This window comes from Equus przewalskii, chromosome 1 (assembly GCF_037783145.1).
Source record: "Equus przewalskii isolate Varuska chromosome 1, EquPr2, whole genome shotgun sequence".
Classification (NCBI taxonomy): Eukaryota; Metazoa; Chordata; class Mammalia; order Perissodactyla; family Equidae; genus Equus; species Equus przewalskii.
In genome coordinates, this window is record NC_091831.1 from 155,908,618 (window position 1) to 155,917,549 (window position 8,932).

General features: G+C 33.3%; 1 pseudogene; it reads left to right on the top strand.

Annotated features, from left to right (window-relative positions):
* Nucleotides 1-486: 486 nt before the first annotated feature.
* LOC139084226 (olfactory receptor 4L1-like) lies at nt 487-8,653 on the top strand (annotated as a pseudogene).
* Nucleotides 8,654-8,932: the final 279 nt, after the last annotated feature.

Below are 8,932 nucleotides of genomic sequence, written 5' to 3' on the forward strand. Positions count from 1 at the left end.
AAGTTGAAAGAATTTAAAAAGGTAATTAATTAATAGCACTGGAGAATAGTGACCAGATGCTGCTGCAGAGACCTGGATTGCTAACTTAGCGCATGTGGTCAGGGAAATTGTCCCTGGAAACCGATTGTTTTAGAAAGAATAACTGAACGAAAATCTTGTAATGAGTCCTGGAGAGGAAACAAAACTGAGGCTGGGTGTTTCAAGAACATCACCATTGGTAATTTTGCTTGTCAATTCTGACTTGCTCATTGGTGATTTCAAATGAGGCAGAATACCTAGGGGGTGTGACGGCATTTAATCAAAATCATGTGGCTTTCACTATAAATTTCAATCAGCTTAAGCACACGTAATGCTGAATAGACAGAAGAAATTGCTTGAACCTCTTTCACATTACAAAAATTAGCATGGGAGGGATTACCAGGGTGGGTGCTTGTTCACGTTGTGTGGTCAAAGTAGCTGAGACCTGAAGGGTTGGGGGGAGCCAACATGGGGTACACAGGGGCATGGAGAATGTTTCCAGCAGAAGGAACAGCAGACAAAGCCTGGAAGTGGGAGGAAGCCACGCAACATTTACCCTTCAAAACATGGTAAAATCTCTCCTTTTCCAGAAACCTCTCAGGATTGACCATCAGCACAAGTTGATTATTCTATATGTTTTTGGCACTTTCAGGACCTCCACTGAAGCAAAGCCAGCAAGGAAATGGCATAAAAATAAAATCAATGAAAGATTTACTTTATAAAAGAATGATTCCATGTAATATTCCCTTTTCAAAAGGAACTAATTCCATATGTGTGAAATAATGTCCAGCACAGCGTAGGCCCTCAATAAATGTTTGATAAGAATGGATGATTATATTTATTAAAATACAGGAAACAGATGTCCACAATTCACTTTGAAATGCATCAAAAATGTATTGATACATGGCTAGATGGATATATGTGTGATAAAACAAATATATTAAAGTGGTTTTTTTCCTAGTTATTGAGATTTTATTGATGCATAGCGTTGTATAAGTTTCAAGTACAACAAAATGATTTGATATATATATATCACAAAATTATTACCACATAAGTTTAATTAATACCCATTGTTTCATATACAATTTTTTTCTTGTGATGAGAACTTTTAAGATCTACTCTCTTAGCGACTTTCAAATATACAATAGAGTATTGTTAAATATAGTCAGCACACCTGTGCATTAAATTTCCAGAACTTATTTATCTTATAACTGGAAATTTGTTCCTTTTGACCACCTATATCCATTTCACCCACCCCCCAAGCCCCCACTTCTGATAACCACCAATCTGTTCTCTGTTTGCATGAATTTGGGATTTTCTTTAGATTCCAAATTTAAGTGAGATAGTACAGTATTTGTCTTTCTCTGCTTTATTTCACTTAGTGAAATGCCCTCAAATTTCTTCTATTTTGGTATAAATGGCAAGATTCATTTCTTTCTTATGGCTGAATAATAATCCATTGTGTATATGTACCACATCTTGTTCCTGCATTCATTAATCAATGCTCTCTTAATTTGTTTTCCTGTCTTGGATATTGTAAATAATGCAGCAATGCACATGAGGGTACAGATATCTCTTTGAGATAGTGATTTCATTTTTGTCAGATATATACCCAAAAGTGAAATTGCTGGATCATATGGCAGTTCCAGTTTTAATTTTCTGAGGAAACTTCACACTGGTTTTCATAGTGGCTCCCAATTGACATTCCCACCAACAGTGCACAAGTACATATTTTCTTGTCCTACTGATAGCAGCCATCCTAACAGGTATGAGGTATTATCTCATTGTGGTTTTGATTTATGTTTCCCTGATGACTAGTGATGTTAAACATATTTTCATATAACTGTTAGCTATTTGAACATCTTCTTTGGGAAATATTTATTCAGGTCCTTTGCCCATTTTGTAATTGGACTATTTGCTTGTATGCTGTTGAATTGTATGAGATCCTTATATATTTTGGATGTGAACCCCTTATTAGATATGTGGTTTACAAGTATTTTCTCTCATTCTGCTGATTGCCATTTCATTTTATTGAAGGTTTTCTTTGCTGTGCAGAAGTTTTTTAGTTTGATGTAGTTCTATTTGTTTATTTTTGCTTTTGTTGCTTGTGCTTTAGATGTGATATCCAAAAAGTCATTGCCAAACCCAGGTCAAGAAGCATTTCCCTGTTTGTTTCAAGGAGTTTTGTGGTTTCAGATCTTACATTTAAGTATTTAATTCATTTCAAGTTAATTTCTGTGAGTGGTGTAAGGGGCCTAAGTTCATTCTTTTTAACGTGAATACCCAATTTTCCCAGGGTCATTTAATGAAGAGACAGTCTTCAGAATGATAGAATCTCTCCAGTGACTTAATGATAGAAGCTAAGTTGTTGGTATGCAGATATTCTCTATAAAATTCTAAAATTATTTTAGAAAGGGGTCAAACTAAAGAGACCATTAACCTAATATAGATTGATATATACATAGCTTATTATATATGAACTTCATGGTAATCACAAACCAGAAACCTATAATGAATAATTAACAAAAAGTTAACAGAAAGGAGCCCCAATATAATACTAAATAAAGCCCTCAACCACAAGGGAATAGAACAAGAGAAGAAGAAAGGAACAGAGAAGAATTTCTAAAACATGAAGAAAAAGAGTGACAAAACAGCAATAAGTACATACTTATAAAAAGCTACTTTAGTTATCAATGAACTAAATGCTCCAATGAAAAGACAGAGGGTGGCTAATTGGATAAAAACACAAGACCCATATATATGCTGCATACAAGAGACACACTTCAGACCTGAAGACACTCACAAACTGAGAGTAAAGGGATGGAAAAAGATACTCCATGTAAATGACAGTGAAAGAAAGCTGGGATAGCAATACGTATCAGACACTATAGGCTTTAAAACAAAAATTGTAACAAGAGACAAAGAATGGCAGTACATAATGAAAAAGGGAACAACCCAACTAGAGAAAATAACACTTGTAAAAATCTATGCACACAACATAGGAGAACCTAAATATATAAAGCAATTATTAACAGACGTAAAAGAAGAAATAGTAACACAATAACAGTAAGTAAATTTAACACTCTACTTATACCAATGGATATATTATCCAAATGGAAGACCAATAAGGAAACATTGACCTTAAATGACACATTAGACCAGATGAACTTAGTAGATATATACAGAACATTCCATCCAAAAAGCACAGAATACACATTCTTTTCAAATGCACATGAAACATTCTCCAGGATTGATCATGTATTAGGCCAAAAAACAAGTCTAAATAAATTTAGTAAGACTGAAATAATACCAACCATCTTTTCTGACTATAAAGGTACGAAAATAGAAATTAACTACAGTAAGAAAATCAGAAAAGCCAAAAATATATGGAGATTAAACAAAATGCTAATGGAAAATGATGGGGTCAATGTATAAATCAAAGGAGAAATAAATAAATTCCTGGAGGTAAATGAAAATGAAAATACAACATGCCAAAATTTTTGAGATGCAGCAAAAGTTCTTCTAAGAGGGAAGTTTATAGCAATACAGGTCTTCTTCATCAAACAAGAAAAATCTCAAATAAACAATGTAACAGTGGACTTAAAGGAGCCAGAAAAAGAAGAACAAACAAAGCCCGAAATCAGTAGAAGGAAGGAAATAATAAAAATCAGAACAGAAATAAGTGAAATAGAGACTGAAAATCAATAGAAAAAAATCAGTGAAACCAAGAGTTGGTCCTTCGAAAAGATAAACAAAATTGACAAGCCTTTAACTAGACTCACCAAGAAAAAAAGAGAAAAGGCTCAAATAAATAAAATCGCAAATGAAAGAGGAGAAATTACAACGGACACCTCAGAAATACAAAAGATTATAAGAGAATACTACAAAAAGCTGCATGCCAACAAATCAGATAATCTAGAAGGAATGGATAAATTGTTAGAATCATACAACCTTCCAAAACTGAATCAAGAAGATATAGAAAATTTGAATAGACTAATCACTGGTAAGGAGAGTGAAACAGTAACCAAAAGCCTTGCCCAAATTAAAAGTCCAGGATCAGATGGTTTCCCTGGTGAATTCTAACAAGCATTTGAAGAAGACTTAATACCTATCCTTCTCAAAATCTTCCAAAAAATTGAAGAGAGGAAGATTCCTAACTCATTCTATGAAGCCAACGTTACCCTGATACCAAAATCATGCAAGGACAACATACGAAGAAGAAAATTACAGGCCAATATGACTGATGAATATTGATGCTAAAATCCTCAACAAAATACTAGCAATCAAATAGAACAATACATTAAGAAGATCGTACTTCACGATCAAGTGGGATTGATTCCAGTGATGGTTCAACATCTGCAAATCAATCAAAGTGATACACCACATTAACAAAATGAAGAATAAAAGTCACACAATCATCTCAATAGAGGCAGAGAAAGCATTTGACAGGAATAGTATCCGTTTATGATAAAAGCTCTGAATAAAATGGGTTTAGAAGGAAATTACCTGAACATAATAAAGGCCATATCTGACAAACCCACAGCCAATATCATTCTTAATGGAGAAAAACTGAAAGATATTGCTCTAATAACAAGAACCAGACAAGGACACTTTCACTACTCTTATTTAACATAGTATTGGAAGTCCTAGCCAGAGGAATCAGGCAAGAAAAAATAAAGAGGATCCAAATTGGAAAGGAAGAAGTGAAACTCTCACTAATTTCAGGTGCCGTGATTTAGTATATAGAAAACCCTAAACAATCCACCAAACAACTCTTGAAAATAATAAATAAATATAATAATGTTGTAGAACACAGAATAAGCATACAAAAAATCAGTTGTGTTTCTATACACTAGCAACAAGGTAGCAGAAAGAGAAATTAAGAATACAATCACGTTCACAAGTGCAACAACAAAAATAATAGAATACCTAGAAATAATCTTAAACAAGGAGGTAAAAGATGTGTACAATAAAAGATGTATACACTGAAAACTGTAAAACCATCTTGAAAGAAATTGAAGAAGTTGGGAGAGAGGAGGGTGAAAGAGTAGATTAGGCATGTGTTTGTCATGATGGGTTGTATTAGTCTTTGGGTGGTGAACATGAAGTAATGTACACAGGAATCAAAATATAATTATGTACACCTGAAAATTATGTAATGTTATAAACCAAAGTTACTTCAATAAAAAAAGACTCAAAATAGAAAAAGTAACTAATTTTTTGACAAAGAATAGTACAAAGAGTTTATAGACCTCTGAATCCTTTCCCCAGAGGCAGCTACTACAGTTTCTGGTTTAGCCTTCCAGAACGTTTGTCTACATCTATATTAACACCAGCCTTTGAACACTCATAATGTAAGTACATAAGTACAAAATATAAGAACAGGTGTATGAACTGAGAACTAAATAAATATTTTTGGAAAGCTTACTTGGGAAAGGAAGGAGAGAAGTAAGAGAAACAAATATTGGGAAATCCATTACATAAATGAATGCCAGATTTCCCTATGAAATAAAATAAAGGGCCAAAACAAAGCTTTCTTAATAAATTTATGCTTAATTGTATTAATTTCATATCCAAGTTTTTCTGTTGTTGTGTCATACGTTGTAAAATTCCACGTAGCAAAGGTATTTGTTCCAAAATTATAGTTGGCTTTTTCGTTCTGTCTAATAATTATGTAGCTATATCGTTTCAGCAAAGTGCATCTAATTATTGTAATTACTGTCACAAAAGCCTCAAAAGAAAAATTCCTGCCCACTCACATGATAATCATGTAACACAACCTTTTAAAGGAGGTGTGGTGTGATGGTGGCCCTATGTTTGCTCCTCCAGGTCCATAGTCCACCATTTAGCATTCATTCTGTATACTGCTGGAGGTTGACCTAAGGAACCTACATCATTTTCATCTTTAGTTTCCCTAATTTGTAGTTATTATCCTTTTCTTAAAATATATAAGATAGGAAAGCAATTGAGGGAATTAAGGTTGGATAACGGTGATAAGATAGTTTGACAATAGCCTGAGTAGAAATTAAAACAAGGAGAGAATTATAGAACATTGAAGAAAAATGAAGACACATCCTATGCATCTTTATATCTTAATAAAATCCCTTTTCTAAATAAACCACTCTTCCTATTCTCTGCTCTTAATTCTTCTTATAAATTCGCACAGATACTCTAAGCTTTGTCCTTTGTGTTTACTGACCATAAGAATTGCTTTTACTTTTTAAGCATCTTAAGATAATAACAACCAAGACTGAAGTTGTATTTGAAAATTGTCACTTGGAATTGGTCTCCATTCTTTTAAAATTCTAACAGGTTGCATGCACTGTTTATTGATTTAAATATTTTTTAATAAGGTTATTATTATTTTTTGTTTGATAATTATGTCTCTCTGGATTGTACTCCTTTTAGAAATAGGGGATTGATTCATTCTGTATAAGAAAAAATATGCAGTTAATTATAACGTAGACTGATTTGAACACACTTGTTGAATCATATCTACTATGTTGCATATGAATGGAACATTTATATGTTCCAAATTAATTCAATCTATACTTAATAACTTGACCATTAATATATTTGCCTTTAATTTTGGAGGCATTATGAGGTATTGGTATAAGCCCAGATTCTGCTGTCAGACTGAATGGGCTTGAATACCAGCTTGGATTTATGTGTAACAATAAATTAGTCATTAAATAATTCTATGTCATAGTTTCCTTAAATGAAAAATGAGAATAATAATAGTACTTACCTCATGGGATTCTTGTGAACATTAAATGTGTTAATGCATACGAAAAACTTAGAACTTAGCATATTGGAATCACTTAATTGTTTTTGATCATTTTTGGTCACTCTAGATCCTATGAACAATGTCCAAAAAGCCAAGAAAAGAAGACTTAGTATGATAAATTACAACTAAAGCAAAATCTATGTGTTAGGATTGAATAATTTCCCTATTTACTTCTAAGCCACCACATATGTATATTTAGGCACAACACACAAGCTCCTCACTATGAACAATGGGAATATAAAGATCTGAGGAAAGAAGCTCAAAGACATCTGAGGCTGAGTGCATGTTTCCTGAAATTCTCAGTATAATAAACATCAGAAAATAAAAATGCAAAGTGACTTTTAAGGAATTCGGACTTTCTCTCATGTATAAATTAGCCTCTAATTGTGTGTGTGTGTGTACATTTGTTTGTTTTAGAACCATGGAATGACCTTCGTAAACTACTTCAGAAATACTAGACAATACAGTTCTCTCCTCTTCCAAGTTTTACATTCCTTTTATATCATAATAACATAATCTCAAGGGGTGACAGGTATAGAAAATTATGGTAAAAGGCAAAATACATACTCATTTAATTACTTACCTAATTTTTCTACATGAATAAAGTAGTGACAAAGTCGAGATCAATTGATAAAACAGTATCATTTGACAGAATAAAACCACAGAAAATGAAACTTCCAATCTTCAAATGTTTTTTATTTACTGCGTAACTATAAGACGCTGTTTCAAAGTGATGTGACCCAAAAATAACCTCAAATTTTAAACAATAATGTGCTGGTATATTTAATATTATATGCTTTCATATCACCAACTATTATCATCCAATAGAAATATAAAAAAAATTGGTGCTAATTATGGCTTTTTTCTTCATTCTCTTTGCATATAAGGACTTCTAGAACCTTTCTGAGTGGAGAGAATGGATCTGAAAATGGATCTGTAGTGACTGAATTTATTTTACTAGGATTTTCTACACCATGGGAATTTCAGATTTTCTTCTTTGTGACATTCTCCTTGATCTACAGTGCTACTGTGTTGGGAAACATTCACATTATGGTCACAGTGACATTTAGCTCCACCTTTCATTCGCCTATTTACTTCCTCCTTGGATACCTCTCTTTTTTGGACATATGTCTCTCCACTGTCACCACACACAAGATGATCACAGACTTGCTCACTGAACATAAGACCATCTCAATGTGGACTGCATGGCCCAGATGTTCTTCATGCATTTCTTTGGTGGTAGTGAGATGACTCTTTTGATAGCCATGGCCTATGACGGATACACAGCCATATGTAAACCCCTGCACTACAGGACAGTCATGAGCCACAGGTTGCAGGATGGGTTGTGATACTTGCATGGATAATTGGTTTTATACACATTATGAGCCAGATGGTATTAACAGTGAACTTTCCTGTCTGTGGCCTTAGTGTCATAGACAATATACTGTGACCTTCCCCTTGTGATTAAGCTTACTTGTTTCATACATATACCCTGGAATTACTTGTCATTGCTGACAGTGGACTGCTCTCATTTATCTTTTTCATCCACCTGCTTGTTTCCTACACTGTCATCCTGGGCACTATACAACAGAGATCATCTGGAGGGCTCTGAAAGACTGTGTCCACATTGTCTGTCCAGATCATTGTGGTCACTCTGTTCTTTGCATCTTGTATTTTTATCTACGCCTGGCCATTCAATAGTTTTTCAGGCAATAAAATCTTTGCTGTATTTTACACTGCTATCACATCTTACTTAACCCTATTATTTACACACTGAGAAATCAGAAAATGCTAGGGGTCATGAGAAAATTATGGTTCCAACATGTTAGCTCCACACAGAACTTCTAGATTTTAGCACTATATCATTAACACAACCTTCAAATACTACGCTAACAGAATTTGAATAGATTATACATAATGCATAGTTTTGTTCTTCTTGTGTTTCAATCATAGCCAGCACAGGAAAAATTAATAATAAAGTATTTTAAATTTATAGTTAATGCTGTTATAACACAATGATAATTAGTGACCTGCAACAAAATACACATATGAAATTGTTGAATACTTTTCTATAGGGATTTAATATATGTTTATTAATGATGAAGAAAATATGAAAAAATATGTGGT